The sequence below is a fragment of the Aedes aegypti genome, chromosome 1, assembly GCF_002204515.2.
Source record: "Aedes aegypti strain LVP_AGWG chromosome 1, AaegL5.0 Primary Assembly, whole genome shotgun sequence".
Taxonomy (NCBI): Eukaryota; Metazoa; Arthropoda; class Insecta; order Diptera; family Culicidae; genus Aedes; species Aedes aegypti.
The window spans coordinates 108,916,135-108,940,306 of NC_035107.1; the positions used below are offsets into that span (position 1 = coordinate 108,916,135).

General features: G+C 36.6%; 1 protein-coding gene across 13 annotated transcripts in view; it reads right to left on the reverse strand.

Annotated features, from left to right (window-relative positions):
• The window catches only part of LOC5575639 (5-hydroxytryptamine receptor 2B), a 128,366-nt gene extending 106,430 nt beyond the window's left edge, over positions 1-21,936 (reverse strand). For 2 of the 13 annotated variants that reach the window (XM_021845062.1, XM_021845056.1), the window contains exons 1-2: positions 20,820-21,335; positions 13,267-13,840 (exon numbers count right to left, since the gene is read on the reverse strand). The gene's annotated coding sequence lies outside the window, so the exon portion shown is untranslated. Of the gene's footprint in view, positions 1-13,266; positions 13,841-20,819; positions 21,344-21,802 lie in introns of those variants that run through there. The other 11 variants (XM_021845004.1, XM_021845035.1, XM_021845017.1 and 8 more) reach the window with 11 other exon arrangements.
• Positions 21,937-24,172: the final 2,236 nt, after the last annotated feature.

The following is a 24,172-nucleotide window of genomic DNA, read 5'->3' on the forward strand; positions in this document are numbered from 1 at the left end:
AGTGAAAGCTGTTATTATTCGTTCACTTGTACACCTAAAATGCAATAAAACTACTGCATTTTGATAAATAACTTCAGCTCAATTACACATCTTGCACTTTTTCACCGAAACCATATGGACGAAGACGTACCGAGCGAAATCTGTTTAGCGATCGACTGAGCCACGCCACATTACGATTCAAATTTCTTCCCGGCTCTCTGCGTGACTTACTTCACCGGGCACCTATTTACATAATGAAAAACCTTCATACATGTTCACTGAAGGATTTTATTCCAATCACACGCTGTTAAACTTGTATATTTAACGAAATTTAGAGAAATTCCTTCAATGACCGCATATAATTGAGAACGTAAACAAAGTTTTTCATCCGTCCGGACTGAGAAAAAACCTTGTACGCATCAATGTGTGCGTGGTATTCGACGTAGAAAACGATTACTTTGATTGTGAATGTTTTCGCTCTGTGAGCGTCATGTTCGTTAAAGAGTAATTTTGCTCATATCACAGACAAACTGACGTAACACTTAGAACAAATCTCGATCAATATTGTAGTCGTGAGAACATTCGTATATCGTGTGTTAGGTACGATGGCACTTTCAGCCTAGGAAAGTCAAGGATATTTCCAAGACGAAAAGATCCTGAATCAACGGGAGTCGAAACCAGACACCTTCAGCATGGCTTTGCTTTAAAAACAAAAGGAATGTTCATATAAGGGCATGATAAGACCAGGACAGATAAAAATATTAGCCATGATTGACCCAAATTACTCCTGCGTGCGATGCGACAATCTACTCTCTGGGCTTTGTGGCCGGGTGAAATTGCCCGGTTCGGTAAATGTCGAATCGCTACGGGAAGTAGCAGTGTAAAATTATTCTCGACAACGACTCAGCATGCTCAGTTCAGCCTCGGTGGGGGAAGGGAGGCATCGTATCGTTGGAACAATTAATACCATTTTTTTGTCAATTCTCTGACGGTAGATTTGTGGTATTTGGGAGATGCGTAAGTCCCATGCAGTTGCAAAACGAATTGAGAGCATGTTACTGTGGATGTTAATAATACAGATAACATGGATAAATTGTGCGGGAAATGTTGATTTTTACCCAATGTGTTTAAATGGGAATAACATTGGCATTCGATTATGTGTATTCTATACATCAAACATCAAACATTACATTATTTTCTTATACCCAGATGTTCTTTGTTAGGCAACACTATCATCCAAATTTAGTAAAACTATATTAAGCTTTTATTAACATTTTGTTAACAACATATTACATTTCATTTGCCGTAGCAGTTAAAAATTTTCACAAGTGAATTGATTTTACAATTAAGAGAGAAAAAAAACCCGATTTAAATTAACATGACCTAACTTAATCTAAATATACAACTAAATTTGCGTTGCAATGAAAGAATGCTTTGATTTTTGTTCAAAATTATTGATATTTTATTCAACATATGTTCTTATGTCTCAACATTCTATGTAACTCATTAGTACTAGCAGAGAGGGATCTCCAGAATCATTTTCATTTTTTTTTAGGATCTTCTGCAAAGTTTTGTTCCTGAAGTATTGTACGCCAGTCCATATTGGTACAGCATACAACATGGCTGGCCTGAAAATTTATTTGATTAGTGTTAGATTATTAAGGTCAAGTTTATAAATAAGTGTTTTGTTATTATTAAGCAGGTGAATTCAATTCCCCTTTATACATTCGTAAGTGATGCGGTAAATGTGTACAAAATATTGATAAAAGCTTAATTGAGTTTTACTACTTAAAGATGATAGTGTTGCCTGACACTGAACATCTAGATATAAGAAATAAATGTCGTGAAGTAAATGATACTAAGAAAAAAAAAATAAAAAAAAACTGTCACTGTGGATGTTAGTAATACAGATAACATGTATGATATATTGAATGGAATGTTGATGTGCAATGCATAATTGGGAATGATTTCGGCAGCCTTACCCAATTGACCGATACTTTATCAATCTTAACAGTTGGATTTTTTGTGTTCTATTAATTTAGGGGCGTACAGCTGTCTTGGTGGTCTATCCCTCCTAGGCAACCCATGGTGACATCCTGGTGAGAGCAGGGCAGAGGGTGATTCCAGATGATGACTGCCCGGCGCCTACGGATCAATGATTCGATTGCTTCATTTTCATTCATTCCCGATTCCCCTGCGTTGCACCGCGTGAAAAATATAGAATTGGGATGGAAGTTTTAATTTGATTTCGGTGGGAATCCAGAAATGAGCAGGAAATTGAAGCAATTATAATGGAGAATTAATTGTGATTATGTGTCGATAACGTTACTCGAATATTTTTCGTTCTTCGAATTCTGTCTTACAGAAACCTTTTTTTTTATCATTAATAACAAATTTTAGTTTACACACACTAAAAACATATGTTTACGCGTCATGTTATTTTAGCGTAGATCATGTATATAGATATTAAAATTATATAGAACTAGTGGTCCCGGCAAACTTCGTCTTGCCATCAAGTAGGCTGTTGAAAAACGCCATGGAACGCCCCGTGCAATATGGAAGTTCCGTTCACTCCTGTTTTTTTCAACTTTCCCGTTAAATATCCTTTACTTTTTATATACACAAACACGTCGGAACACTTCAGGAACATAACTATTGAAGAATTTTCCAAATCCGTTAGCCCGTTCTCAAGCCATTTCGTGACATACAAACACCATTCCATTTTTATTTATATAGACTACTAAGAGGGTTGTTTTAGATGGCATAGGAAAAATTTATTCGGTCATTGTTGGTTAAATTTATATGCAAAGCAGGATATTTCTCTGATGCGTTTGGAAGGTGAATGGATCTTTGTAGAAACTGAGTTCTTGAAAAAATAACAGGAGAAAAACTAAGAATTTACAGAAAATCAGTTAAGACAGTAAAAACTGGAACAGGCAGTGCTTCGGGGAAGTCCAAGCAAAAGTGTTCGTTTTTTTGCGTGTCATCGATTCGATTTCGCTTTCTCCGTTTGCGCGTGATTTGGTGGGCAGTGGAGTATTGTGCGGTCCTTTGATTTTGTTCCATGTTCCTGTGGAGCAAGCAATGGAATCAAGGAGAATCGTGTCCAATGCGAAAATATATTCGCGTTCAGTCGAGGATGGATTACCAACTGGTCTACTCGTTTCATTCGTGTGATTTCACATTTATGTCTATGCAACGTTACGTTTTTGTATTTTCCAGACAAACTATGGATGGTTCGTCACTACAAGTGTTGGAATAAACCTTTATTGTGTTTTAATTAATTTAATAACAAACAACAAATAAACAAAAATCTGTATTTTTCCGCCATTACTTCTTAAAGATACCCTATCCCGTTTCTTTTACAAAATATACATGACTTTTTAACAAATTTACATCGAACTAAATAAAATTAATGAGATTGAAAAGCGTTTTAAACTTTTTCTTTTCAACTTCGATCAATATCGTTTTTGTATTTTTCAAACAACCTCGTCAATTCAAGTGTCGGCATAACTCCTTATTCTTACATTTTATAATTTTATTAAGCATAGCTTTCTTTTTTTGGCATTACTAAAATTAGTTTCTGACTAGTGAGACATTTCGAATATCGACGTATTTTCTTAATCTTCTATCCTTAAATATCTTTTTTAAAGACCAAAGGTGACTCCCAGATCTTTCTCTTTCCTCACTAATAAACACCCCAGTGAACACAAACTCGTATACGATAGTGCATAAGAGTACAGAAGTGGAGGCGATATACGCACGTGCGCCATAAGGCTGCATGCAAGATGTACGTATATCGCCTCCAACTTTGTACTCTTGTATAGCATCATTTACGAGGGTGTGTTTACTGGGACCCTTCCCGTGGTGATAAAAATAGTGATAATAAAATGAGAGCTGATTAAACTGCACTTAGAAAGTAAGCAGAAACTCCCATCCCTTATTCATTTGGATCGAAGTGAAATTGTTACCAGTTCCGACTAATCACGGAGTAACAACCATTGACATGTACGGTCAGTCTATGCTATGCTATGCAATGCTTATCAAAAACATGCTGGAACAATCCTTGGAAGATATTCGTTGGAAAAGTTCCTGGGTGGAAAACTCGGAAAAAATGAAGTAGAATATCATGTAAAAGCCTTTCAAACTAATACTTTGACAAATTCTTGAAGATGTCCATAATGAACTTTAAGAGTCTTTGGAGAAACTTCTGAAAAAATCCATCAAGTTTCTTCTAGAAATTCTGTACCTTGTATCTAAGTTATGACATAATCACTGGAGAAATTCCAGAGAGAATCTATGGATCAATCCTTCCTTGGAGATTTCTTTAAAGTATTTTCTTGAAACTCTTAGAGTGGTTTTTGGATGAATGCTTTCGCAATTCCGTTGGATTTTTTTGTAGAAATTAGTAGTGAAATTTTTTGGGTATTTTTAGGTTTTTCGAAGGGTTGGGTGACAAAACGTTGAATTCGTCGAAAAAAATAAAACTTCGAATGGACAAAACTTCGACTTAACGGGAAGTGTAAAAAATACGAGTATTTCTGACAAAACAAGTCGACGTTCTCGATTCAATCAATGAAGAATACGACGAAAACTGATAAAAATGTAGAGTCCAATCCAAATACCTAACAATGTTTTGAATATATTCTTTTCCATTGTTATCTCCGTAATACAGTATTTTTTTGCTGGTATTGGAAGAAATAACAAAAAACCTGATTGCAAACAGTTAACATTTTTCGAAATTGCGTTAGATTTTTTTTTCTTCAGGTTATTAATCAATTATTGAGGCCTCACAAACAAAGTGCTAGTTGTAGCCTAACATTGAAAGGTTGTTGCGAGGGGCGTGTATTTAAAGAAAAAAAAACTATCAATTGATGCTTGCATTGTTCTTACTCTTTTGTGTTTACACTATAAAACTATAAACGTTTCCTACGCATAAAAAAAATCGATGTATGGAATTTCGACGTTTGTCTCCTCGACGTTTTGGCATTCGACGTTTTGGGCTTCGACAATTTGTCCTTGAACCGTTGAAAAGCAAGAATTGGAAGGAAACAAAAATTTCTTCAAGGAATGATCCTTTTCCGAAATAATAAATAACTCACTGTGTGCCAAACGTTTCTGTGAAAAAAAAAATTTGGAGAATAATTTCAAATCGCTGTTGAATATTGACTGCGTCCTAAGGCCCTGTTGTAATTAAGAATGAATCAATTACATACAATTGAGGGACAAAATGTCGAATGACAAAACGTCGAAAGATAAAACGTAGAATGCTAAAACGTCGAATCCCAAAACGTCGTGTTTCAGGACTCACTCGCTCGGATTCATCGACAGGGACGGACTCACCTGGGAAACGGAGAAGGACCAAATGCGACGGGAACGTCTTCTCGGGAGCTTTTCTTGCTTTTGCACAGAGGATGGTACGGAATCGCTTTTATAGTTTCGCTCACCTGCAAATGGTTGGAAACAATTCAACGGAACACTTCCTCCGTTTTCTTCGAGAAATCTCCGCAATGGAGAATGAAATTACAATTTAAACGGTTTCTACACGGAAGAGTTCTGGAAAACGTGAACTGTCAAAAATACACCATGAACTATCGCCAAAGGTCACATTAACATGATCTAGTTCACGGTGTATTTTTGCTTGTTGACGAGTTCACGTCTGCTGTTCACGGATACGAGAACGGATTTTTTTCTGTGTAATTAGAAGGTTTTCACTTGATTGAACTAATCCAACACGCGTTTTAATAAGTAATGTTTTTTTTTCTGTCGTTGTTTTTCATGGCCCACTGCTCTCCAACACGTCGAAAGGGATATAACTTCGAAAGTAAAAAAAACATCGTAAGCGATGAATTTTCAACATTGATTGCTAAACATCTTTATTTTTCTGATCGGGTTCGTTCAAATATGCTATGAATAACGTTTGACACATTGAGAGCTATACATTCTTTCGGGAGAGAATCATTCTTGCAATAAATTTCGTTTCCTTCAATTTCTTTCTTTTCGACGTTTTGTCACCCAATCGAAAGCAAGCATTTCATTTGTTTAGAAATGAGATACTGCCTGACAATACCACCTTAATCCCAAGATGTTCTCGAGAAGCCAAAAGTCAGAAAATTTCTGATATCATCTTCCTTTTTCGAATTGTTTGTCCTGTATGATACATCTAAAACATACAATACATAAAAAATGATGTTCATGATGAAAGTAAAATTTATAAGGGTTTCGGAGGACCACAACTAACCATTTTTGGAAAATGCAATACTGATGATTATATTCAACATATTCTTTTTAAGGTAAGCTTTTTTAGATGCAAAGGATACAAACTCTAGTGGTATTAAACGGTATTGTACTAATTCGGTTTTTTTCATCTACTCATTATGTGATCTCAAATAAAAAACGCGGGAACCCCAGAAAATTTTTGAGAGGTCCTTAGGGACAATTTCTAAGAGATTGTGTAATTTTTTTTCTGATACTGTAAAAAATCATTGAAGAAATCAGAAATTCATTAAAAACTAGGTGAAATAATTAAAATTTTCTCTAAGCTAGGATTGACAGAAAGTTAGAGGAAAACATCATTTGATAGTATTATAACTTATTCAAATTCGCGTTAACAGTCTTGCAATATAGATAATCATACTTGATCCACTTACCCCTTGACTAAATGTGCTCAAAATTCGGTAACAAAAACAATCAAAGGACACCTAGCAACGATGTTCAAAATCACAGCCGACCTAGCAATAAAACCTACCTATCTTTGACACTGTATTTCTTGTAGAAAATCTTACCGCGTTTGGTGTTCCCGTATTTTAAATTTGCGTTTCAAACGCACACAGCAATATATCTGTATTTATTGAACAAAAATCTCATTTTATCTCTGTGGTTCATTCAATTACAACTGAATATTCAGCATGTGTTGAAAAAACGTAAAGTATTCGATTTTGGGAGACATACAATGGATTTGTGATCGACAGAAAACATTGATTAAATGAATTGATTTTTGCAGTTAACAAATTTGCTTATGTTAGTGGACGTGTGGTATCATTTTTGCAGTAGTATCAGTGTAAACGTGATAATATAGATTGTACCCCGTTTGGCATAAAGTCGTTTGGCATAAAGCCGTTTGGCATAAAGTCGTTTGGCATAATGGTTGTTTGGCATAATGGCCGTTTGGCATAATGGTCATTTTGCATAATGGCCGTTTGGCATAATGATTGAATTTAAATAATTATCGGCATTTTTTAGCTTTTTCCGAGATCAACACCACCGAGCCCATAGCAAAATATGTTGGTAGGTTCTTAGCAAGCGTGGTGTTCGTTCAGAGATTTTCCAAGCTAAAATTTCAAAAACTGTTGTGACATTAGAGAGCATAACTATAAAAAACTCGTGACGGGTCCCTACATCTCAGAACATAGAGTATCTTTGAGCTTCTTGCGATATACATATCTGAAAACAGTAGATTGGCAAAGAAAGTTCGCAGTTATTCATCAAAGGAACGCTCATAGAATATTTTGCTGCAGATCAAGCACATCTTTAAAAGCAAATATTTGTGGCAAAACTTTTCTACGGTTCAATATAAATTCCAATTTTGGAAGTGTACATCAAAAATATCGTCTATTATCGAGAGAAGGGAAAATTTGTGACTGAAATAATATCTTTCCCAGCATATCTCGAAAGGAGATCACGGGTTTGCCCCAAAAAAGTTTCTAAAGTAATTATCATTCTAACAACACATCTGGCAAGAATTGATAAAACAGCAAAATATAAAAATCGTTAACATTTAGCTTTACTAAATAATTAAAATTAAAACAGTATAAATATAAAGAACAGCCTATTTTTAAAAGAAGGCAAAATTTATAATTAAACTAATAGAAGAATGGGCGCCAAAAAATATTGCGGCGTAATAAAACGAAAAGACATAAAAAAGTGTGCTACTTTTCCTCGAATGTCATTTCCCCGAATGACTGGTTTCCCCGAAAAGGGGTGACGATAAAGAACGATGAACAGTCAAAAGAAGGAAGTATTCTGTCATTCTCGGCTACACAAATGTTGGCAAAAATGCTGAGGACGGTGGAACTCGAAAGAACCGCCAATTAAATAAAGAAGGGTGCATATTAGATGGTCAATTCGTTCACCACCCTGAAATGTATAAAGTTACGACAATTATGAGTGCTAAAAACTTTTCAGGGAAGTGGGCTAGTCGGGGAAACGGGATATTCGGGAAACTGGCATTCGGGGAACTGGTGTTCGGGGAAACGACATTCGGGGAAAAGTAGCACAACCCATCGAAGTAACTGCAGTAATCGATTTCCGTTTTCGCTGCTAATTTGAGCAGAGCAATGTTATCGATTGCCGCCCTTTTGTCAGTTGGAAACAAACAAATACTTTAAAAATATAGCTCTAAAGAACAGCCTATGCATAAAAGAAGGAGACATTTATTGAAATTTAAATTAACAGTTTTCATACCTGCAATTATGGTTACATCATATTAAAAAAAAAACATTTAAAAGAAGGGTAAATCTGTGCTAAATATATAAAAATCTTTAGTGCAAAAATGTGTTCCAATAGCGAAGCTCAAAAGAAGAATAAATATTTGAAAGAAAAAAAAAATAAAATTCTATTGGAAATAACTTTCCTAATATGCTTAAATTTGTTCAAGAGCGAATTATTGTTAAATAAAGCGTCATTTTGTATCAGTTGGCTCCAAAACAAGCCTGATGTCATCAAAAAGATTCAATAGAAACGTAAAAATGAAAAATTGAGAAATTCATGGTTTCAGACTCATTATGCCAAATGACTATTATGCCAAACGACCATTATGCTAAATGACCATTATGCCAAACGACTTTATGCCAAATGACCATTATGAGAAACGACTTTATGCCAAACGGCTTTATGCCAAACGACTTTATGCCAAATGACCTACCACCGATAATATAACCTGAAACGAAGCCATGGTAAGAAAACATTCAAAATATTCAAGTATTTATACTTTATTTAGACAAATGATCCACTTACCCTGCTGGTACACTTTCCCCACTCTACCCTATAGGAATTCTTCCATTTTATACAGCTAAATCAATATATAAATATTAGACAGTTTCACAAAAATCAAAATTTCTGGGATTCAACCAGTCACCCCCTAGTCCTAGTTGCAATACTTAAACAAACTACCAGACAAATTTTCATCCAATTTGGAGAAGATTACGAGGTGCCTCAAATTGAATTTGTGTTTTTTGGCTATTTTTTACATTCAAAAAATTCTAACGAGAATTTGGAAAAACGAAAATCAAAATAAATACCACTAATTGAACGTATTATTAGTACGTTACAACTTTTGAGAAACACTGTATGCCGATTAGAGATGGTTTTGACCTCATAAAATTGATTTCTGTTCATTAAAGTACCTGTAAAACATACATTTCTCTACAGTTTTTGTTCTACAAGATTCTTACCCTAATGCCTAATCATAAAAGTTCAATCGTAGTATCATTCCTTTGTCATTTCTGAACATTATTGTAGTACATCATTTTTGTATCCGAATTACAGATAAATTGTAAAAAGTCGTCGGAAATACGACATTCCTTATTCCCCTGCATTTAAAGCTGCTGCCAAATGGTGCAACTGCTGACATGTTACAAAATTGAACATAGTAGCTTTGCTTTTTCAATGATGGATGATGATTGAAGAAAACAGCTATCAAATGCCATCAACGCAGTCGTGTTTCAAACAACATTCGTATTTGGTGCCAAGCAATTACGTATGTGCTATAGTCCCGAGGTCAAGTTTCTCGACTACTGATCTAGAGGATCGGAGTTCAATTATGATGCTTTTTTTGAGTGAAACCAATGTTTATTTATGCAGCATAGAAAAAGGACTAAAGGCGCAAATCACTACTTGAGCTTTTCTCTTCATTCACTTAGGTGTGGGAGATTTTTGTGAGTCCTATTTACCGTTTTGATTCATATTACGGACACTTAAGGCCCCAGAGAAGTATAACACAGCATAGAGCATACATAATAAATAGTTCTGTATGATTCCTCAACGTTATCGAACGCCGGAAACCTTTAACTTTCGAATGGTGGGTAAAGAATACGCTTCCGCTACTTGAATAATTTAAAATAAATCGAAATGTATGGCCTTTTGATGATTCTTATTCCGGACGCTTCCTCACTTTTGCCTTATATTCCGGACACATTGATTCGAATTCCAGACAGCTCATGAAAATCATGGTTAGAAAGGTCAAATCATCAATTGAAATCGTTAAACCACTAAAGAGACGTCTATGGCAGTTGGGCATTATAATTTTGCATAGATATTTATGGAAATAGCTTATTGAAACAAGCCTCGAAAAAGTGAACTTTTGAACGGCAAAAATTGAAACGTTTCGTGTGAAATGTTTCCCATACAAAGTAGAGTGTCCGGAATAAGAAGCTGTCCGTAATATGAATCAAAACGGTATTAAGCCTCAGACACAAGATGCACTTTTGAACAATGAATCGTGATGAAATGTTCTGGCCTCAAGTCATTTGGTCCATGGCAAAAAACAACACTCTAAATGAACTCCCGTAATTCAATCTCTGATCCTCAAGATCAGTAGTCGAGAAGCTTGACCTCGGGGTTATATCACATACGTAATTGCTTGGCATCAAATGCGAATGTTGTTTGAAACACGACTGCGTTGATGACATTTGATAGCTGTTTTCTTCAATCATCATCCATCATTGAAAAAGCAAAGCTACTATGTTCAATTTTGTAACATGTCAGCAATTGCACCATTTGGCAGCAGCTCTAAATGCAGGGGAATAAGGAATGTCGTATTTCCGACGACTTTTTACAATTTATCTGTAATTCGGATACAAAAATGATGTACTACAATAATGTTAAGAAATGACAAAGGAATGATACTACGATGGAACTTTTATGATTAGGCATTAGGGTAAGAATCATGTAGAACAAAAACTGTAGAGAAATGTATGTTTTACAGGTACTTTAATGAACAGAAATCAATTTTATGAGGTCAAAACCATCTCTAATCGGCATACAGTGTTCTCAAAAGTTGTAACGTACTAAACATATGTTTAACTAGAGGTATTTATTTTGATTTTCGTTTTTCCAAATTTTCGTTTGAATTTTTTGAATGTAAAAAATAGCCAAAAAACACAAATTCAACTTGAGGCACCTCCTAATCTTCTCCAAATTGGATGAAAATGTGTCTGGTAGTTTGTTCTAGTATTGCAACTAGGACTAGGGGGTGACTGGTTGAATCTCAGAAATTTAGATTTTTGTGAAACTGTCTAATAAATATTCTCCATGTAAGACTGTTAGTGTTGTGAAAAACTCAAATGCTCATAACTCACGCTTGAGATTTTTCATGCGTGATTTGTCAAACACACAACTCAGCAGTAAAAAAAATCATGGCTGGGTTGCCTAATTTGTTTAACTCATTGCTTTTTATTTCCACATTTTCTGGCAAGAAGCAATGAAAATCTCAGACATGAGATTTGCTTTCACGAGAGAGCTCAGATTTAGAGTGAGTCTAACACTGAAGTTTGTATTTAAATAACATGTGCGGTAGCACATATATTGTATGAGTTATACTTATCAATGAATACTAAGTGCTGCAATGCTTGATTGCCAAAGTATACTTTTACTAAGCAATTATCATTCTTTCGTAAGAATTCCTGAATGAAAGTTTTGCAAGGATTGCATGAAGGATTTTTTAATGTAACACACTTGAAAGTTTGCTTGGTTTGAGCACGAATGCTTAAAATACCATCCATCATACAACGCTTTTCAGCAATAATTTAGGAAATTTATATATTAGGCCTATCAACCTAAAAGAATCATTATATTCTTGCCAGAATTGCTGTTCACGATGCGCGAATGTATGTGCTCCACTGAAAATTTATGTTCACTACCCAACGGCAGCGTCTACTCCAAAATGAAGATAAAATTAGCATTTCCCATCAAATTTATCTCCGATCTAAGTCAAACTTTGTCGCCGGAGGTAATCCCCAGCACAGCACACGAATGAGCAATTGTCGTGTCGTTGTCGTCTTGTATCCTTGGTCAGGGCCACCGCTTTTTCGCGCTGTTTGTTCTGGTCTCCAGTTTGGGCTATCATTATCCGTTGAGAAGGTCGGCTCCTTACATCTCCAAACACAACCACGCGTCAAGAATAGTTGGTAATTTGGTTCGTTTTGGTCTATTTTGGGTGCAGTGACGATTGTAAAGGATCCTAGCACCACTCGTTGTGGTGGTTGATCCTTTGAGACTTTAACGGCCAACAACTTTATCAGTCAGTCGTTTGACAGTTTACGGCGCGCTCAAGTCACAAAGAGTGGAGTTATTTCACCCGAGGAAAGGTGTCGTAGACAAAGCCAATGACAAAAAGATGACAGATGGCATGGAACGTGATGAGCAAAAACGAAGCAAAGGGTGATATATTTTGATTTAGGGTAGATGTACCAATAGTGGAGGTACTAGGCACGATTGAACTTTGTTTAACCAGCTTAATTCAAGAAGCGCAATTAATGTACATGTTAATGTTGTAACGGGAAGTAACGACCATGGACTTAATGAGGAAAATGATTTCATCGCAGTAATCCACGGCATGTCAGTGAAAAATAATACCTCCACTATTGGTACACTGTTCCTTTAGTTGCGGTATATTTTTAATTTGTGTTCCTATAGTTGCGGTATCCCTTGTTTTCCTATGGGATCCTCCACTATAGGAACACTTTACCGCAACTATTGGTACAAGTAAGAAAAGTTTTAATAATTTTAGTGATATTTCATCAGTTTTTAAACAATTTGATCGCTCTTTTCAACTATTCCGTGTATCAACTAGCTAATACGTCGATTGGCAGTGTCGGTTCTGTGGCTAATTCAATGAAATCAGTGAAAACGGCACTACCGCAACTATAGGAACACCCACAACTAAGGGAACATTTACCCTACTGGTTAAAGTGAGAGCTGAAAACCGTACCAACGTTATAATAACACCGGCAGTCGGAGTTACACTGGGTCAAAAATCGAAATTTTTGTTTTGTTTTCGATCTAATTTCAAACATATAAAGCCTATAATATTCTAGTAAAATCATTTGTTGAACTAAGATAAAAATTAAACCAAAACAATAAAATCATGAATTTTGAAATGTTCAAAGTGAATCAAAATTATACTGAAAAAATACATAGTTAATTTTGCGTTTTCTAAATGCAATAAAAAATTTGCAAAATATACAATCAAATTTTATAATCAAAAAATTATCGACTATTTTTACTTACCTTTTTTGCATTCCAAGATGGTCGCCAATATTAAGCACCAGCTATGCTTCCGTTGAAAGATTGGCATTAACCACAGCTTCAAATTATCAATCTATATATTCTCCACTACAACATTTTCACATCTAAGTCGCTTCACTACATCTCCACTTCTTGTCATGTTGGTTAATTAGTTCCACTCACTTTCTTTAATTGGCTTCAATGTTTAGCATTCTCAGTACATTTTCTTCCATTGATCCGGTTGCCACATAATTGACGCTCTTCTTTTCGGCCTATGATTCACGATTTGACGGTGTGGGATTGCTCGTTTTGATTAACTGCCAATACCACAAGCACTATACTTTGTTCGGGGATGAATCAGAATCCACTGCTAGGCAAGTTGTTTCCTGGTATCGGCGGATAAAACCATACTGTATTATGCTGGATTCTACAGTCTAATGCTTATCATCTGCAGTCTAAGGGTTTGTCCGTAACGGCTCATTTCACACACCACACAGTAGACTGTTTCGAGTGATTACATAAGGTTTGGTACATGGAGAGATTTTGAATCTAATTGATTAGTAACAGTGAGGTGAAGCTGAAAAATATGTTTAAAACAATTTAGTACATAGTGTCTTTCCTTCTGGCGTTACGTCTCACATATCCCAATCCCAAATCTTAAAGTATTAATTGAGAACTTTATTTTCAATTGATCTATTTAATTTAATTTAATTTAATTTTGAATAGTTTTTAAATTTTTCCGTAAAAATTTTGTGAGTGCTCTTCAAAGAATATAAGATTACGATTCTAATGACACCTTGTTTTAAAATTTTGGTCGATCCAATGCTGCGTAAATTAGCTATGTTTTCAGCGTATTTTTTGAAAAATGTCATAACCTTAAGTAAAAATTTAGTACACAAAATTCAAATAATGTTTTTGGAAAAATACATACGAAGTAAAAATAACTCCATGCCTTTCGATGTGTTTAGGGGGTGAACCCAAACTTATGCACGGGAGTGTATATTGAGCTTCTCGGTAATCCAATCCACATGGTTATTAAATTAATTAACTCATAACGCGTGGTAAAGATGGATAAATTATGGGTGAAATTAGAAAAAAAACATCCACGTGCTCGGCTGGAATTTGAACCCAGGACTCTTGTATGCTAGACGAGCGCTTAACCAACTAAGCTATGGAGCCTTTTGGTGACCCAATAACTCAGTTGGTTACAAGTTTCGAACCTAAATTCCCACAGATCACGCGGACCCTTTTCATAACCCACATCCATCCATCTCATTTATACTACACACGCGCGCAGAGCGAGTGCGATTTATGTTGTGTTGAAACTGTTTGTCTATCATACCCCATCGCTGTATTGAGGAAGTGTATAGATGGAGGAAGGCCATCGACGTGTCCTTCGTATTCAAGTGACGATATGATTACTACAGAGAGGCAATCACTCTAATATATGATTAAAATATCTAATGATTAGTTTCGTTTTTCTCGGTTCTGCATTAGTTATGTGAATTTGGACACTTATTCTCAAACTCACCACCAGAGATCAAAGTTTCAACCAAATAACCCTATGAACTAATGGTATATCTATCGTAGTTCTAAATTCACTCGGTCCAAAAATTATGACACTAGAGCGGGGCACGCTTCTGTATACTCCCCACGTGTTTCGGACCCGCTCAAGTGTCAACATTCTTGGACCAAGTGAATTTAATACACAGGTAGATAGGACCATTTACGATGACGTCACGCTGAAATTTTTAGAGAGAAGAAAACCTTTACTGCGGGCGATGTTTACAAAAAATGAACGATTTCGTTGCACATTCATTCGCAACTGTTTGCATTGTTCATCCGTTGAACATTCGTGTTGGTTCGTGGCGGAAAAGAAAAACAATCGACAAGAAAAAAGACCGTGGATAAGCCCATTGGGTAAACTATCCAGCTTTTTAAAAGCGGTAATGGCCGCCAAAAGATAGTTTACTTTCTGGTAGGGATCCAACAGTTTGATGTTTGGCTTGGATCCGTTCAATGGTCTTATCAACCGCTGTACTGAATTCTATATGTTCATGAATTTTGAAAAATGAGCGGGTCCGAAACACGTGGCGAGTTTGCGGTTGACACTTTAGCGGGTCACACTTCTCAATGTTCTTGGACTGAGTACATCTAGTGCACCGGTGGATAAGTCAAACGACTCAAATCAAACGTCAGATCAATAGATCCCTATAAAAACGTGGGTTAATTATTGGTTATATTAGTGCTCGTAAAAAGCTGGATAGTTCATCCATTAAGCTTATCTGACTAAAATTAGACATCTTGTGGTGAGCATGAGAAAAAAAAAATTGTTCAAATCCGCAAAGCAAATGTGTTGCGAGTAAAAAAACGTTATATGATTTCAGATTGATATCAAGCTAATAGTTATAGTCAATTTCCATAAATTACTGATCATCATAAATCATATTATATATCATCATCATCGTATTCCAAATGCCAGATGAAAATTGAAAAACTTGTTTTATGTCCATCAAGCATAACTCTAATTTACGCCCTATTTCGAGAACACTCCATGATTTCATTGAGTTTGACAGTACCACGGACCAAAATTTTTTGGTACACTGACCTTGTACTGCAGCTGTCATGATGCTCCTGGGTTGAAAAAAGTGCAACTTTGAACATGCATATCTCTGTCGTTTTTGAAGCGATTTATAATTTGTTTTCAGCAATGGAACCGGACACTAGGGTAACCGTCCTATTATGTTTATTTTTTATGTTTATTTATGTTTATTATGTCCTATTATGTTAAGTATTCAAGCACTTAAGCACGGTGTTGAAATTTAAATCGTATTTCAGTGTTCAAAAACCTTAATATTATAGTATATTGCAATATGAAGTGTTAAAAATATCCTTTATCTGTAGTATAGTGAAGTTAAAAAGTAAATTTTGGAATCAAACGTACATTTTTATAACACAAATGGTCGGTGTTCAGACAGACCGGACTAGATGATATTTTGGCCTTGTAAAGATAAGCCAAGAACATCGCTAAATCTGAATTTTCCGATGCTTTTTTGATACAGATGTATCATCAAACAGATAAGTACCATTACTTTAGAAAAAAATGCAAATATTTTGTTATTCTGGACGCTTGGGGTAGGTTTTTCTGTAATCATTGGAAAAGCACTTAGTTCAGTCTGTCTGAACACCGACCAAATATGAAGCGCTTCCTATGTCCTATTTTTGTGGTATTTCGTCCCATTATTACGGTAGTGCCGTCCTATTATTGCGGTATACAAAAAATCATAGAATTTATTACATTCAGTATACATTCAATGCCACACAATGTTCTATCATTGAAATTATGCTCCCTCCATGTCAATGACACTGCACGGTACTGTCAGTTTGTGTGACTTTGGACACATCTATAAAGTAAGGTGAGCAGACGTCCTACGCTATTTTCAACATGACGACAACGCTATTTTCAACATGATATTATAGCGTCCAATCCAATTAAACTGAGCAATTAGATCATGGTTTCGACCTAAAATGTTTGTAGAATACACATCCAATACGACTAATGTTTAATTGGGGACGAGATCTGACAGGGTGTCCTGCGTTTCGCGGGACATATATGGTCACTTTACTATAAAGAAAACTAATTCATTACTTTATGTCACGATTCGAAAACAAATCAACTGAATTTCTGCTGGTTTCGTCTCCCCTTCCATCGTAGCTGGACAATGTTAATGTAAAAAGACAAGGCTCTTCCATCTGAGACCACTAGTCGCTGTATGAGAAATGATTTTTTGACTTAAGTGTAATCACAATGTTGGTGCTTTTAACCCGTATAGGCCTGAGTGAAAGCAAAAATACTGAACCCTTACCACTCAGCGATTCAAATATTTTTTTGTCAGTATACTGGCCCACATATCTAGTTTCTAGAAGTGGCCAGAGAAACTCAGGAATACTCCTATAGCCGGAGTTATTGCGGTGGGTTACTGGGTCAAGTCGGGTAGAAAAAGGCGATTTTTTGGGTCATGCCAAGTAATCTTTATTTATTTCCAATGACAAACTTTTTAATTTGCATAAATCATAAAGATCTGATATTGTGCTCTGCAAGATAAATCCACGTAATGCGATTATCTAAAAATGTCGATATACCGTCGCAGTGATAATGAAAATCACCAAATGTTTCAGATTTAGCAAATTTGAAATATGTGCCTCCTTGAAAAACGAAAAAATCCAAGCCTACTTGAATTTTGACATTGCGTTTGAATTGCGCGCATATCTTCTGCGCGTTACCGCCGCCGCTGGATGTGGATTAAAAATGAGCGCCGCAATATTCAACATTATAAATGAATAGTTTTGCACCGTTTAGAGTGCACCAGTTGCGGCCACTAGGACTTAATGCCCTATAGAACCGGCTCTAGATTTGTCAGGTACTAAACCGTTACAAATCTCTAAAAGAATAGATCGACCATAATAGTTCACTAAAACGCGTTCCCATAAGCTTGACACAGCTGTTGAGATACAAATTCTGCACTTTATCATAAATTTGAGGCATCCTGGGGACCCGAAAATGGTCATTTGTAGGATCTATCATATGCAGTTGACATAATTATTCAATTTAATCGACTATCAGAAGGTTTACGCTGATGCGACCCAGTGATCCACCACAGTAACTCCGGCCACATGAACATTCCCGAGATTTTTTGACCACTTTTAGAAACTAGGTATGTGTACGAGTATACTGACAAAAAATAATTGAAATCCGTTAAGTATTCGCTGAGCGATGAGAGTTTTAGTAATTTTTCTTTCACTCAGGCCTATACGGGTTAAAAATGTGTTTCACTAGTTTTCACCAATCCAACGAAATTTTAAAAGATTGCTTTCGTGCGATCATCTTGTATCATAGTTTTTCAACGCATTTTTGGCATGTGTTATAGTTTTCAATCAGTTTACGTGATTTTTCAGTAAAACATTGTGTATATTTACAATATATTTGTAAATAAGAGCAACTACAGGGTAAACATAAAGAGAAATCTTTTGTTTGACTAAATAAATCTATGAATGACAAAAAAATATGTCACAAAATTGTATCCTTATAATATAATTGATGTTACCAGCAATAAAATTTAAAATGAATTTTGAAATATCACATTTTTGAATGCGATTGCTTTTTCTCAAAAATGTATAACATTTATTCAAAATTCAATTTCTATCATGTAACTACATCCATACTGAACTGATATACCAGCTGCATATAATTGTTTTGGTTCGAAACTTAAAAATTCACGCTTATGATAACCTGTCCGTAGATAGAGGGACTGGTTAAAAATATAAGCTTTTCTTAATGCATCATTTGAAACTGTTCTTCCAACGATCAAAATCGTTTTATTTTTAAAGCATTTATCTGGAACAGCTTGGGAATACTATAAGCTTTCATCATCATCAATAATATCCATAGAAAATAGAGTTTTCGATTAGCAATAAGGGTTATACTCTTATACCGCAACATAGGGAATACCACAATAATGGGCAAATTACCATTTTGATTCATATTACGGACACTTAAGGCCCCTGTGAAGTATAACTGATCGAAAAGCTAGTTGCACAATATAAATTTTCATGGATTGCTATGTTGCTATGAAAGTTGGGAACTTTTAAACGGAAAATGTTGAAACATTTCAAGTGAAAGCTTTCCCATACAAAGTCGAGGGTCCGGAATTAGAAGCTGTCCGGAATTTGAATCAGAACGGTACCCTATTCAAAATTGATGTTCATTTTTGGGTTTTTGAAAGAGATGCGTCTAGTAGAGTCAAAATATCCCGGGATTCAAGAAATTTCGGTATTACCGGTTTTCCAGGGTATAAGTTCTAACATCCCGGGATTCCAGAATTATCTAAAATTTGATGAAAATCACTAAATTTTAATGCTTAACAATTACATTTTTTCTCAGAGTCAAGCTTTGTCCCATTAAAAAGGAAAAGCATAATAAAAAATATTCAGCAACCAACTTTTAGCATGATCCATTACAATAACTTCTTTATCATTTATATTATGCAGATTTTGAAAAAAAATGACGAAAATTAGTCGAGGTAAGCTTTAACTTTTGTAAAGTTACTTCGTCAGAATAAAAAAGACATATATAAAATACCATGTATTCAATTTTTTTTTTGAAAATTGCTTCCTATTTATACAGTACTGGACAGAATAAAGTACGCAATGGCCGTTTTTCCCTACAAAATGGTCAAGATTGTGTTTAAAATACAGTGATATTTTAATTGAGTAAAATCTATGTTATATTTGAGCTATGGTGGAAATTTCAGACCAATCGGACCTCTAAAAGCTGAGATTCAGCTCTCCAAACTTGGCCATTTTGTATGGAAAAACGGCCAATGCGTACATCATTTTGTCCAGTACTGTATTTGAGGGGGTTGGAAGCAAAAGAATGTAAGTAAATATGCTGTTGCGAAAGACGATTTTGAAGTTTTCAGCTATTATTTTTCCCAATAAGAGTTCAGTACATCTCTACGGGCTTTGTGGCGTAAGTATTATAATGTTCACAGATGTCACTGATATTGAATTCTATATGACTGCTTAAGTTGCATCGTAGCAAGTTGAAACGGCTGGGGTAAGATGAAATGGTAAGGAATTATACTAAAATTTTATAATAATCAGATCGATAGTGTTATATGAATAGAAATATCGCATATAAGCAAGTGTTGCGACATTTACACCCATTTAAATTCACCCAAATTTCTTATTATCACAGTCGAATCTCGAACACGCTTTCGCAGTGCAAATGTATACAAGCAAGGTATGTTATGAGATAGGTTGTTTCAGCGTTTTGACTGTTAGTCAGTTAGCCTACCTATTTAAACGGACCTTGATGTGCGCAATTGTGATATTTGTGCGCATCATATAATCGGACTGCGATAATCGTTGAGTCTTCTTCTTCTTCTTGGCATAACATCTTCATTGAGATAGAGTCTGCTTCTCAGCTTAGTGTTCAATGAGCACTTCCACAGTTATCAACTGAGAGCTTTTTTTTTTGCCAAAGTTGCCATTTTCGCATTCGTATATCCTGTGGCAGGTACGATAATACTCTATGCCCAGGGAAGTCAATGAAATTTCCATTACGAAAAGATCCTGGACCGACCGGGAATCGAACCCAGACACCTCCAGCATGGCTTTGCTCTGTAGCCGCGGACTCTAACCACTCGGCTAATGAAGGCCTCGTTGAGTCTAATCGGGGAGAAAAATGATTGAACTGTTTGGATACTTCGTAATTCTGGATGAGATGTTATCCATTAAAAACAATTAGATTGGAAAATGAGTTTTCAAGAGCTGATCGAAGATATAAAATTGATTTTTCAAGTAAAAAGAAAATTAAATGATAGCTACGATAGCTTAGCATTCCGATCATTTCTTACACTAAATGAGCTCAATTTTACTCTCATCAGGTATATACATTATTGTTAACTTCCAGTATCCATGAATTCAAATCACACACTAAAAAAACATATTTACAGCTTCAAATATATCACTCCGCGTTTTATCCCCACTGTTACCTGCTTTACAACGTTCTAGCAATAAAGCAACCGTGCGCCTCCATAATTTTAGTGACGCGCGGTAGAGTTGACTGCAACAGTCTGCCACTAAGTAAGCACTATCTAACATTTACGTCTTTTTCGAGCAGCTGGACATCAATTCATCCATAGTCAAGCACATTAACGTCATCGGCGCATTTCCACCGTTTATGGCACATAAAATTGCTTCCCCAATATGTATCAGTCGGTTGTATCGCACAAAATCACGCTTCCCATCATCACTGGATAATCGCTGCAGTAACGCGATTCGAATGCACTTCACGTTCTCACATTCCAGCTGCCACTTGTTGTAGCAGGCCAATCCAAATTCGGCTCCTAATCGTCCCACAAACACAAACACACACAGCAAAAAGTTCCGTTTCGCGTCCGGTGGCCACCGATGTGAACTTCACGAGATTTGCACGGTGACTGAACAGAGAAGACCGAGGCGACGCGCCGTTGACCATCTACGAGATGTTCCCGTCCAGGCTGGGAGCCGAGTTAGTTAGAAAGAACCCGGAGACTACACACAGTAAAAAAATAAATAGTAATATCACGTCTTATTAGCTACACATCAGTCCCGCCGCAAATTTGCAAGTAATATGATGCACAATTAAATCTTTTAAAGGTAGAAAATTAGCCGACGACTGCTAAAAATAGAGGTCTAGGAATCGATAGAACCAGTTTGAAAAAAAAAAAAAATATATCTGGACAAACATTTCAAAAGGGCACATCGACATTGGTAAACATTGACTTTGCAAGATGCTGTTGAGCCCAATTCAACTCGTCAATTTTTTAGCGTTTTCAGTTAACTTTTCAAACTCGGCCTATCGATTGCTAGTCCCCGAGAAGTAATTGTACTCCATATTTGCGGCAGCACTGATGTGTTCTGCATATTGTGCAGAGAAAATGACGTGATATTACAATTTATTTTTTACTGTATATGGCCAGAGATTTGCGCCCACCTACCGCGCGCGCGCTCGCTCGTTATCAACGACAGGGTAAGAGACTGCTGCTAGCGGAAGAAACAACTTCGATGCGGTGCACTGCCAGCGTTTGCTAAGGTGTGACTTTCTTGCGCCTTTTCCCGTAAGCGACTGAAGCCGATGGCGGATAGCATAGTCTCACCAAGCGACGACCGGAATCGCGCTTAGAAAGTAATAAGAGAGAGCGAAATGGTCCTCCTGTTGCTTGCCGTTGCGATGTATATGGGGGCAAGTAAAAGCCGACTGGCCCCACGTGTGACGCGTAAGGGTGCGATTATTTTGGGGGAAATGGGGGTTAGATGAGGATCATAACTTAAGTTTGAAGTTGAACCATTTGATATTTGGTTCCAGTAATATTGTTTTATGTTTATATTTTACTTTGCCTACATTAGTGTGATTGGTCTAAAGGAATGCTTCGTCAAATACCTTCGTGATAAAATATCGTGGAATTGCAAGTCGGAAATATTTTGCCGACATTTTCGGTAAGAAATGGAAAAAAGAATAGCTTAGCTTAGACTGACTACACATATCAATGGTTGCTATTCCGTGATTGACCAAAGTCAGTGAAGATGCACAAAGAATCAACTAGAAGTTCGGCTGGGATTGGCCATGATCTTCTTCAGTGTGCATAATGCAGTGCCTCTATTTATACAGGGTCAATAACGGCGCCGGGGGGCCTTCCTTAGCCGAGTGGTTATTTTCAATAGTTATAAAAAAAGTAGTAGAAAATAATGTCGACACTTGAAGGACGAACCTTTCAAAGTTTGTTGAACAAATAGATAAATACAGCTGTCAGAACGAAAGCATGTGTTATCTTCAAAATTCATCACCCAGTTTACACCATCATCATCTTTGGATCATGTTGCACGAAATACTGTTTCGTGCAACAAGACCTGCATATGGCGGTAGAATGAAACGTCAAATGCGAAGAAAAATGATACGCGCACCTCTGGTTGTGAGATTTATAACACGGTTTATTTTTAAATGATCGTTAAATAAGTGTTCGATGGAAATTTCGCCAGTGTTTCGTCTGTTTCTCTGTGCATTCATAGTTTGTTGAAAAATTATATTTACTTCTCACCACTGAACGATGAAATGTATAGTGATACAAATTTTACAGATTCGAAATAAAACCATGAAACGAGCTCACCAATTGATCCTTCATCCTTGACTATGCAGTCACAATCCACTTTCTTCTTCACTTAACGCGGCGACCGAGAAAAAAAACAAACCGGCAACTCAACGAAAAAAACACATGCTTGCTCGGGCTCTTCAAACCGCCCTCCCCGTACTCTTTTCGGTAAGAAATGGAAAAAAGAATCAACGAAAAAAATATTTCTAAACAAAATTGAAATACAAATTGAATCTAAATCTTATATAGGATTCTGAACTCTGAAACTGAAATTCTTATAAGCGGTTTCTTCACCAGTACTTAGGCCTTACCTACCTTGATAGCTTGATGGCTACAGCGTAGCGTCACGCCATTGCCGGGCGTATTGTAGAGCTCAATCTTCATCGGTCTTGGGCAAAACTTCTCCAGTTGCCCCGAACGTTTAGGGTCGCCAGGTCCTCTTCCACTGCGTACAGCCAGCGTATTCGTGGTCTTCCCCGAAGCCGCCGACCTCTACCTGGTCTCCTGCTGAATATTATTTTCGCAATTCTTTCTTCCGACATTCGCACTAAGTGACTAGCCCACTTAAGTCTGCCGTATTTTACACGCTTGATAAAATTAGCATCTTTGTATACTTGATACAACTCGTGATTCATGCGTCTGCGCCACACTCCATTTTTGAGTTTCCCACCGAGTATTGTGTACAGCACTTTACGCTCGACCACACCGAGTGACCGGTCTGACTCTTTCAACGTCCACGCTTCGTGCCCGTATAGAGCCACCGGAAGAATCAATGTACTATACAGGGCGATTTTTTCCGTTTGCAAGCTGCGGGACCTATGCTGGTTACGTAGTCCGTAAAAGGCCCTATTCGCAGCCGCAACACGTCTTTTCACTTCGCGGGAAACGTCGTTGTCACATGTCACAAGTGTTCCAAGGTAAACAAATTCTTCAATAACTTCAAACACTACATCAGCACCTACCCCACCATGCCTGACTCTATCTCTACCTGCAACCATGTACTTCGTTTTGGTAGAATCAATGGTCAGGCCTCTTCCACTGACCTGCGATCGATTCCAATTAGGTCTATATCGTCCCCAAAGCCAAGGAGCATGTGCGACCTTGTGATAATAGTGCCATTTCTCTGCAAGCCAGATCTCCTGATAGCACCCTCGAGTGCAATGTTGAACAGTAAATTCGAAAGTGCGTCTCCCTGCTTCAATCCGTCTAACGTCACG